Here is an 11,667-nt window from a genome sequence, read left to right as displayed (position 1 = left end):
GTTCGTTGTAAAATGTTACATCGATAGAGTCTTCATCTTTTCTCCATGCGATTTTCGATTTAAATTAAGGGTTTTGTGTAACACACAATGTGGTGGCACAGTTAGTTGGAATTTGTTCAAACTAGTTACTGTGGCGAATTCTATAACAAGGGTTAAGTATGTTGACGCTTTAGAAGCGACAAAGAAGATGTTGAATCATATAGTTCATTCATGAACTTAGTATAGTTCCAAGATGGCTTTTGACAATGGGACACTACTGCAGGTAGTTGCTCCATAACTCAGTCTGAGGAATCCAGGTTCGGCCTGTGATTCACATACATACAAAGCCAAGTCCACACAAAATATGAATTTTGTGAAAACGTGAAAACGCGAGGACATGCAAAGATACACACGGAACTGAAGTCGTCAGATCCGTTGGACATCAGGCTATACCACAAGCGAAGCATATTTACACCGGTGTGCCACAGGTGTGAAGTGCATTAGCATAAGCTAGATTATTGACTCTAGTGCAAGTGGGAGTCTGTAGGAGATATGCCCTAGAGGCAATAATAAATGATATTATTTATCTCCGAGTTCATAATTATGTTTATGTTCCATGCTATAACTGCAATGATTCTCGAGTCTACAATATCCACGAGGCTCGGAGGAAGACTCAAATGCACGTGTGGAATAATAAACGGTAAGAAGTATTCCTAGTCTGGCCTCTAAGACTAGCTCAAGTGTTGCATGATGATTCTGTTTTCCTGGTCATGGGCATGTCTATGCCAGCAACTTTGAGGGCACAATGTTAAGAGAACATTTGTGTTGAATCGACCCGGATTGATGTTATGCTATGAGATTCATTCGTCACAAGTTTATTGGTACATAACACAGAGATGGTTAACGTTTGCATGATTCCTTAGACCATGAGAGTATCGAGTTTCTTCATGCTTGCTTCATGAACTTTGGGGATTGTTAAACGTCATCCGTAAATGGGTGGCTATTACAGCGGCTTACGGGTTCATGGAAAAGTGTGTCAAGTAACTTGATAGCTCAAGATTGGGATTTGCTCCTCCGACGATGGAGAGATATCTCTGGGCCCTCTCGGTGTTACGGTATCCATCATCGTCTGGCCAGACACTTTGTGATTTGATCACGGGGATGCCGGAACACGATAACGAGAAAAGAGAACAATACCGGTAACGAGGTAACTAGCATAGTGGACAAGTTGTTGATCCACGGGAATGCCAACATGTCTCACCTCGGGTATTTGTAACATATCGCGAAGCAACAGGAATAGCACACGGCAACTGGAGGTTCACTCGAATATTTATTCGTGTGGGTATAGGGGTCAATATGGGTGTCCACGGCTCCGATGTTGATCATTGATCGGAAGGGGTTCCGGGTCATTTCTATACTTCACCGAACCTATAGGGTCACACGCTTAAGGGTCATCTATCTGCTGAATACTAGACAGGGAGTCTGAGAGAAAATCACCGAAAAAGTTTCGGACACCGAAAAGTTTCGGACAGCGGAATCGTACCGCAGAGAGAGGTCATCGGATAAGTTTCGATGATACCGAAAAGTTTTTTCGGGATACACCATTAAGTCAAATTGGTTTCGGCACATGCCTGATAATTCTTTGAGGATGCCAGAATCATTCTGGAAGCTTTTTGGAATTTTCTGAGATAAAAACCGGAAATGTTCCGGAGCTGCCGGAGCCACTTCAGATGCGTTTCGCAGATGAAAATCACTAAAACCGGAATTGTTTCGGAATGCATTGAAAATCATTTTAGTGGGTACTGGAAATGTTCTTAGCCCACATAAATATTTTCAGTTCGATCATACGCTGAAAAATGTTGTCGTGAATAGTGAAAATCAGCTTTATGGTTACTTTATGGAAAGCCACCTTTTGGGGCTTTGCTCCAAAAGATCTTGGGGATGACATGGATGGATAGGAGCCATTTTTGGGCCTCTCATGGGGGTGTGGCCGGCCACATGGGGTATCCCCCCTTGGGGACTCTCTTGTTCCTTGGTTTCACTCCTAGGTCCTTGTGGAAGGACTTCATTCATGTGCATTTTGGGTTTTTTGTGAAACTACCCTACCCCCTTGGGATTTCCTATAAATATAGGTGGAGGGGCAGCCCTCCACACTCATCCCTTGCTCTCATACACATGCCATGCATTATCTGGCTTCTTCTCTCCCTCCCACGAAAAGAGTTTCGTAGAGCCGTAAGGCTGTCTGGGTTCCGGCAGGAACTAGTTCTGGGCGGCGAAGCCCTGCTGGATAGATGACACCGTATGTGTGCAACTCTGTAGAGAGATCGTAGTTTCGGTCTTAGTTCGTGAGTGCCTCCCGAAGGGCTGTCCGTGTGACCGTCCGAGTTTCGAAGGTCCTCCCGAAGGGCTGTCCGAGTGACCGTTCGAGTTTCGAAGGTCCTCCCGAAGGGCTGTCCGCGACACAGTCCGGGGGGCTGTTCGACCGCCTCCTGGAGGGCTGTCTGAGGAGCAGATGAGGGTATACATCCTCGCGGTTGGGAGGTTGTAAATCCTAGCTGCGGGGATCTGCACCGCCGATCGTCATCGACTCTACTTCCCGCTGCGCTACGAGTCGGTAACGAAAAAGATCAAACCATGTATGCAGTCTCCATAGTGGTCCTGGGCTGGTGCGTAGGTCGGAAATTTTTTGTTTTCTGTCGCGTTCCCCTTCAAAAACGATCGGGGAACAGAATAGATCGGGAGTTCCGCCGCCGCAAGCCACTGTAGCCACCAAAAACCAATCGGGACCCTGTTTCGGCACTCTGCCGGAGGGGGGATCCCTCACCGGTGGCCATCTTCATCATCCCGGCGCTCTCCATGACAAGGAGGGAGTAGTTCACCCTCGGGGCTGAAGGTATGTACCAGTAGCTATGTGTTTGATCTCTCTCTCTCTCGTGTTCTTGATTTGGCACGATCTTGATGTATCGCGAGCTTTGCTATTATAGTTGGATTTTATGTTGCTTCTCCCCCTCTACTCTCTTGTAATGGATTGAGTTTTCCCTTTGAAGTTATCTTATCGGATTGAGTCTTTAATGATTGAAAACTTGATGTATGTCTTGCCGTGCGTATCTGTGGTGACAATGGGATATCACGTGACTCACTTGATGTATGTTTTGGTGATCAACTTGCGGGTTCCGCCCATGAACCTATGCATAGGGGTTGGCACACGTTTTCGTCTTGACTCTCCGGTAGATACTTTGGGGCACTCTTTGAGGTTCTATGTGTTGGTTGAATAGATGAATCTGAGATTGTGTGATGCATATCGTATAATCAACCCCACGGATACTTGAGGTGACATTGGAGTATCTAGGTGACATTAGGGTTTTGGTTGATTTGTATCTTAAGGTGTTATTCTAGTACGAACTCTAGGGCTGTTTGTGACACTTATAGGAATAGCCCAACGGATTGATTGGAAAGAATAACTTTGAGGTGGTTTCGTACCCTACCATATTCTTCGTTTGTTCTCTGCTATTAGTGACTTTGGAGTGACTCTTTGTTGCATGTTGAGGGATAGTTATATGATCCAACTATGTTATTATTGTTGAGAGAACTTGCACTAGTGAATGTATGAACCCTAGGCCTTGTTTCCTAGCATTGCAATACCGTTTGTGCTCACTTTTATCATTAGTTACCTTGCTGTTTTTATATTTTCAGTTTACAAAAACCTATATCTACCATCCATATTGCACTTGTATCACTATCTCTTCGCCGAACTAGTGCACCTATACAATTTACCATTGTATTGGGTGTGTTGGGGACACAAGAGACTCTTTGTTATTTGGTTGCAGGGTTGCTTGAGAGAGACCATCTTCATCCTACGCCTCCCACGGATTGATAAACCTTAGGTCATCCACTTGAGGGAAATTTGCTACTGTCCTACAAACCTCTGCACTTGGAGGCCCAACAACGTCTACAAGAAGAAGGTTGCGTAGTAGAATCAAGCTCTTTTCTGGCGCCGTTGCCGGGGAGGTGAGTGCTTGAAGGTATATCTTTAGATCTTGCAATCGAATCTTTTTGTTTCTTGTTTTAGCACTAGTTTAGTTTATAAAAGAAAACTACAAAAAAAGGAATTGAGTTTGCCTCATACGCTTCATCTTTTTAATATCTTTCGTGAGTATGACGGAAAGGAAAATTGTGCTCAAGTGTTAGAAGAAGAATGTATTAAAATGTTTGGCACTAAATCTTTGAATGACGAACATGATTGCAATGTTGTTAGTGTGAATTCCTTGAATATCCATGATGGTAATGATATGCAAAGCCACAAGCTTGGCGAAGCTATGTTTTATGAAGATGATATTTTTTGTCCCCCAAGCTTTGATGAGCAAATTTACTATGATGAAAGCATGCCTCCTATCTATGATGATTATTGTGATGACACGTATGCTTTAAAGAATAATGATAACCATGAAACTTGTCATCTTGATCTTAATTTTCAATCACATGATAGTTATTTTGTTGAGTTTGCTCCCACTACTATTGATGAGAATAAATTTGCTTATGTGGAGAGTAGTAAAATTTCTATGCAAGTAGATCATGAAAAGAATGCTGTAGGTGCTGGTTATATTGTTGAATTCATTCATGATGCTACTGAAAATTATTATGAGGGAGGAATATATGCTTGTAGGAATTGCAATAATATCAAGTTTCCTCTCTATGTGCTTAAAGTTTTAAAGTTATGCTTGTTTTGCCTTCCTATGCTACTTGATTATTGTTCCCATAAGTTGTTTGCTCACAAAATCCCTATGCATAGGAAGTGGGTTAGACTTAAATGTGCTAGTCATATTCTTCATGATGCTCTCTTTATGTTTCAATTCTTATATTTTATGTGAGCATCATTGAAATCATCATGCCTAGCTAGGGGCGTTAAACGTTAGCGCTTGTTGGGAGGCGACCCAATTTTATTTTCGTTCTTTGCTTTTTGGTTCTGTTTAGTAATAAATAAATCATCTAGCCTCTGGTTAGATGTGGTTTTATGTTTTAGTTAGTGTTTGTGCCAAGTAAGACCTATAGGATCTTCTTGGATGATAGTTATTTGATCTTGCTGAAAATTCCAGAAACTTTATGTTCACGAAAACAATTGTTAAAAATCACCAGAACGTGATAAAATATTGATTCTAATTGCAGCAGATCAATAAACAAATTTTCTAGGTCCTCCTATTTTGGTAGATTTTTTGGAGTTCCAGAAGTTTGCGTTAGTTACAGATTACTACAGACTGTTCTGTTTTTTACAGATTCTGTTTTTCGTGTGTTGTTTGCTTATTTTGATGAATCTATGGCTAGTAAAATAGTTTATAAACAATAGAGAAGTTGGAATACAGTAGGTTTAACACCAATAAAGAATGAGTTCATTACAGTACCTTGAAGTGGTGTTTTGTTTTCTTTCGCTAACGGAGCTCACGAGATTTTCTGTTAAGTTTTGTGTTGTGAAGTTTTCAGGTTTTGGGTAAGGATTCGATGGACTATGGAATAAGGAGTGGCAAGAGCCTAAGCTTGGGGATGCCCAAGGCACCCCAAGGTAATATTCAAGGATAACCAAGCATCTAAGCTTGGGGATGCCCTGGAAGGCATTCCCTCTTTAGTCTTCGTTCATCGGTAACTTTACTTGGAGCTATATTTTTATTCACCACATGATATGTGTTTTGCTTGGAGCATCATTTTATTTTATTTTGCTTTGCTTGATGTTTGAATAAAATACCAAGATCTGAAATTCTTAAATGTTAGAGAGTCTTCACATAGTTGCATAATTATTAGAATACTCTATGTGCTTCACTTATATCTTTTGAGTTATATAGTTTTTGCTCTAGTGCTTCACTTATATCTTTTAGAGCACGGTGGTGGTTTTGTTTTATAGAAACTATTGATCTCTCATGCTTCACTTAGATTATTTTGAGAGTCTTAAATAGCATGGTAATTTGCTTAAAAATCCTAATATGCTAGGTATTCAAGAATAGTAAAAAAAATCTTATGAGTGTGTTGAATACTATGAGAAGTTTGATGCTTGATGATTGTTTTGAGATATGGAGGTAGTAATATTAGAGTCATGCTAGTTGGTAGTTGTGAATTTGAGAGATACTTGTGTTAAAGTTTGTGATTCCCGTAGCATGCACGTATGGTGAACCGTTATGTGATGAAGTCGGAGCATAATTTATTTATTGATTGTCTTCCTTATGAGTGGCGGCCGGGGACGAGCGATGGTATTTTCCTACCAATCTATCCCCCTAGGAGCATGCGCATAATAATTTGCTTTGATAACTTGTAGATTTTTGCAATAAGTATATGAGTTCTTTATGACTAATGATGAGTCCATGGATTATACGCACTCTTCTTCCTTCCACCATTGCTAGCCTCTCTAATGCCGCGCACTTTTCGCCGGTATCATACACCCACCATAAACCTTCCTCAAAACAGCCACCATACCTACCTATCATGGCATTTCCATAGCCATTCCGAGATATATTGCCATGCAACTTACCACCGTTCCGTTTATTATGACACGCTCCATCATTGTCATATTGCTTTGCATGATCATGTAGTTGACATTGTATTTGTGGCACAGCCACCGTTCATAATTCTTTCATACATGTCACTCTTGATTCATTGCATATCCCGGTACACTGCCGGAGGCATTCATATAGAGTCATATTTTGTTCTAAGTATCGAGTTGTAATTGATGAGTTGTAAGAAAATAAAAGTGTGATGATCTTCATTTTTAGAGCATTGTCCCAAGTGAGGAAAAGGATGATGGAGACTATGATTCCCCCACAAGTCGGGATGAGACTCCGGACGAAAAAAAAAGAGGAAAAAAAGAGGCCATAAAAAAAGAAGAAAAGGCCCAAATAAAAAAATGAGAGAAAAAGAGAGAAGGGACAATGTTACTATCCTTTTACCACACTTGTGCTTCAAAGTAGCACCATGATCTTCATGATAGAGAGTCTCCTATGTTGTCACTTTCATATACTAGTGGGAATCTTTCATTATAGAACTTGGCTTGCATATTCCAATGATGGGCTTCCTCAAAATGCCCTAGGTCTTCGTGAGCAAGCGAGTTGGATGCACACCCACTTAGTTTCTTTTGTTGAGCTTTCATATACTTATAGCTCTAGTGCATCCGTTGCATGGCAGTCCCTACTCACTCACATTGATATCTATTAATGGGCATCTCCATAGCCCGTTGATACGCCTAGTTGATGTGAGACTATCTTTTCCCTCCTTTTTGTCTTCTCCACAACTACCATTCTATTCCACATATAGTGCTATGTCCATGGCTCACCCTCATGTATTGCGTGAAGATTGAAAAAGTTTGAGAATGTCAAAAGTATGAAACAATTGCTTGGCTTGTCATCGGGGTTGTGCATGATTTAAATATTTTGTGTGGTGAAGATAGAGCATAGCCAGACTATATGATTTTGTAGGGATAACTTTCTTTGGCCATGTTATTTTGAGAAGACATAATTGCTTAGTTAGTATGCTTGAAGCATTATTATTTTTATGTCAATATTAACTTTTATCTTGAATCTTTCGGATCTGAATATCCATAACACAATTAAGAAGAATTACATTGAAATTATGCCAAGTAGCATTCCACATCAAAAATTCTGTTTTTATCATTTACCTACTCGAGGACGAGCAGAAATTAAGCTTGGGGATGCTGATACGTCTCCAACGTATATATAATTTTTGATTGTTCCATGCTATTATACTATCCATCTTGGATGTTTTATGGGCTTTACTATACACTTTTATATTATTTTTGGGACTAACCTATTGACCCAGAGCCCAGTGCCAGTTCCAGTTTTTTCCCTTGTTTCAGTGTTTCGAAGAAAAGGAATATCAAACGGAGTCGAAACGGAATGAAACCTTCTGGAGAAGTTATTTTTGGAAGGAAAGCAACCCGGGAGACTTGGAGTCCACGTCAAGAAAGAAACGAGGGAGGCACGAGGCAGGGGGGCGCACCCACCCCCCCTGGGCGCGCCCTCCACCCTCGTGGGCCCCTCGTGGCTCCCCTGACGTACTTCTTCCGCTTATATATATCCATATACCCTAAAACGATCGGGGAACAGAATAGATCGGGAGTTCCGCCGCCGCAAGCCTCTGTAGCCACCAAAAACCAATCGGGACCCTGTTCCGGCACTCTGCCGGAGGGGGGATCCCTCACCGGTGGCCATCATCATCATCCCGACGCTCTCCATGACGAGGAGGGAGTAGTTCACCCTCGGGGCTGAAGGTATGTACCAGTAGCTATGTGTTTGATCTCTCTCTCTCGTGTTCTTGATTTGGCACGATCTTGATGTATCGCGAGCTTTGCTATTATAGTTGGATTTTATGTTGCTTCTCCCCCTCTACTCTCTTGTAATGGATTGAGTTTTCCCTTTGAAGTTATCTTATCGGATTGAGTCTTTAATGATTTGCGAACACTTGATGTATGTCTTGCCGTGCGTATCTGTGGTGACAATGGGATATCACGTGACTCACTTGATGTATGTTTTGGTGATCAACTTGCGGGTTCCGCCCATGAACCTATGCATAGGGGTTGGCACACGTTTTCGTCTTGACTCTCCGGTAGAAACTTTGGGGCACTCTTTGAGGTTCTATGTGTTGGTTGAATAGATGAATCTGAGATTGTGTGATGCATATCGTATAATCATACCCACGGATACTTGAGGTGACATTGGAGTATCTAGGTGACATTAGGGTTTTGGTTGATTTGTATCTTAAGGTGTTATTCTAGTACGAACTCTAGGGCTGTTTGTGACACTTATAGGAATAGCCCAACGGATTGATTGTAAAGAATAACTTTGAGGCGGTTTCGTACCCTACCATAATCTCTTCGTTTATTCTCCGCTATTAGTGACTTTGGAGTGACTCTTTGTTGCATGTTGAGGGATAGTTATATGATCCAACCATGTTATTGTTGTTGAGAGAACTTGCACTAGTGAATGTATGAACCCTAGGCCTTGTTTCCTAGCATTGCAATACCGTTTGTGCTCACTTTTATCATTAGTTACCTTGCTGTTTTTATATTTTCAGTTTACAAAAACCTATATCTACCATCCATATTGCACTTGTATCACCATCTCTTCGCCGAACTAGTGCACCTATACAATTTACCATTGTATTGGGTGTGTTGGGAACACAAGAGACTCTTTGTTATTTGGTTGCAGGGTTGCTTGAGAGAGACCATCTTCATCCTACGCCTCCCACGGATTGATAAACCTTAGGTCATCCACTTGAGGGAAATTTGCTACTGTCCTACAAACCTCTGCACTTGGAGGCCCAACAACGTCTACAAGAAGAAGGTTGCGTAGTAGACATCAGGCACCAATGCCCACGAGGCCCCGGCCGGCCCCCTGGGCTCACGAACCGGGACTAATGCACCCCATGGGTCCCGGTTCGTGCAGAACCGGGACTAATGGGCTGGCCAGGCCCGAACGAAAGCCCTGTTTTCTACTAGTGGGATAATTTGTTCAATAACGAGTCCTTTCATACGTATGTATATATCTACCCTTTACACACTAATTAATTGACGAGAGGGAAGAGATGGAACACTTCAACTTGGCTCTAGGGCTCTTAATTAGTTAAATATTCAAGAAAATAAATTTATTATTAAGATTTATTAGATATATGTATAGTGCTGCAGTTAAGAATGATCAGATTCAGGTTGCATCGCATCAGTGCTTAAGACAAGTAATTTGGGAAGGAGGTAATAATTAATAATAAATGGTTGTGTGTATCATGATGATGCAGAGGCATGGGTTTGAGCCTCCTTTTGCAAGAAGAAGAAAAAAAAGCTAGCTATATGATTCCATCTAAAAAGATTGCTGTGTGAGAGGAAACCTGAATCCCAAGAATTCTCAGCAGCGGCATGGCCAGTTGGCCACCTATGCATGACATGCACAAAGATTGACCTACCTCATGAAAAAAGCATAATGAACACATATGATGGCTGCAGTGCATGGTCAACTTGGCATTTTGAGTCTGACTAGGCACCAATTAATGCATGTCAAACTGAGACTTTTGCTCCAAAAAACTAATGAAACATTAATTAATTTAAAACATGCATGTTAGCTCCCTGAAATTGTGCATCTTCCATGTGGCCTAGGGGCGCCGGCCAGGCCCTGGCCACGCCAGGTGGCCACGTGGAGCCCGTGTGGCTCCTCTCGGCCACCTCCAGTACTTTCTGGACTCTTCCTATGGGGAAAAATTCATATTAAATCGTTGTGGCATTTTGACCCTCATAGATTGATTTCCTGAAAATTCAAAAACATGCAGAAAACAGCAGGTTGCAATGGGCACTAAACTAATAGGTTAGGTCATAAAAATAATGTAAATTGCTATAAAAAGTAAATAAAAGTGATATTATAGTAGCATGAAACAATCAAAAATCATAGATACGTTTGAGACGTATCACTCCACGACATGTACTCAATGAGAAATGAGCTTGTTAGTAAAACAAATAGGTAGGGGGGGAATCCAATTTGTAGGAGGTACAATTAGTATTTGAAGTGAGGTCAATCCAAAAATTTCTTAGCAAAGAAACCGTTGATTGGGTACTTTGGTCTCTAATAAGCCAGGCAAAATTTTTTGGTGCGAAAAAAAGAAGCCTACCCCTTCACTTAGAGAAGAGAACGTTGTTAGAGAGACATCCAGCAATCGTACCCCTTCGCTCATGACTCACGACACGCACAGGCGATAGGGCTTCTTGCTCTCGTGGGCACCGCCATGAATCTGCCTCATCTTCTGTGGCCTTATGGCCATGGAGGCACGGTGGATGCCGGCTTCGCTTTTAGGTATTTTTTAGTATGGTTTAGGTTTGTGTCCTACTCAGGAGTGTGAGGCAACGGCGGCTCCCATGTCATGGAATAAAGTTCTCTCTGTTTTGGCGGTGCATCTAGCATTGCCGGAGGGTGTGTGGAGGTGTGTCTTCGACGGATCTTGCAGGGTTCAGTCTGTATTTGTCCTTAGTGGATCAATTTGGATTTGATCTTCGTTCGTCTCCGTTCGGGTGTCTATAGGTTGATCATTCCAATTTATGATTCACTTCATCGGGGACAGTTGCTATTCTTATGCGCTGGTCCTGTGGGATCTTAGCATAATGTAGCTAGATGCAATGAAGAAGTTGCAATATAGTGTTAAGTGTTCCCGCCTGTCACCCTGGTGACTTGGGTTTGATCCACAAAAAAGGCGCATTTTTCTTCCATAAAATGTACTACCATTATTTTTACAAAATTCTATGCATTTTACCATATGTTTCCGGCCTCAGCAAAGTAAATCTCCCCTTTGCATTTTCTCCTGTCGTTTTGGTAGATTCCTGGAGAAAGAACAAACTAATTATTGGCATTATTATAATTATTATTCATCACATTCATCACAGCCTGTATTAGTCAGTGACACATAACAGTAGGAAGAAGAGTAACTTGTCAATCATCTGCCTGCTGACCCATTAGTGCTGCTTTCCCAGCAGTACTACTACTTGTTGAGTATCATGATTAGAGTGAAAATATAGGATAGATTAGGAAGCATTCTAGCTTGTCTTATACTTTAAGAGGATCATGTACTTCTATATATATATATATATATATATATATATATATATATATATATATATATATATATATACCATGAGGCTCAAGCAATAAACATCGATTCCAA

Source organism: Aegilops tauschii, chromosome 7 (genome assembly GCF_002575655.3).
Source record: "Aegilops tauschii subsp. strangulata cultivar AL8/78 chromosome 7, Aet v6.0, whole genome shotgun sequence".
Classification (NCBI taxonomy): domain Eukaryota; kingdom Viridiplantae; phylum Streptophyta; class Magnoliopsida; order Poales; family Poaceae; genus Aegilops; species Aegilops tauschii.
The sequence above is the reverse complement of the archived record's forward strand: the minus strand, read 5'-3'. Positions refer to the sequence as shown.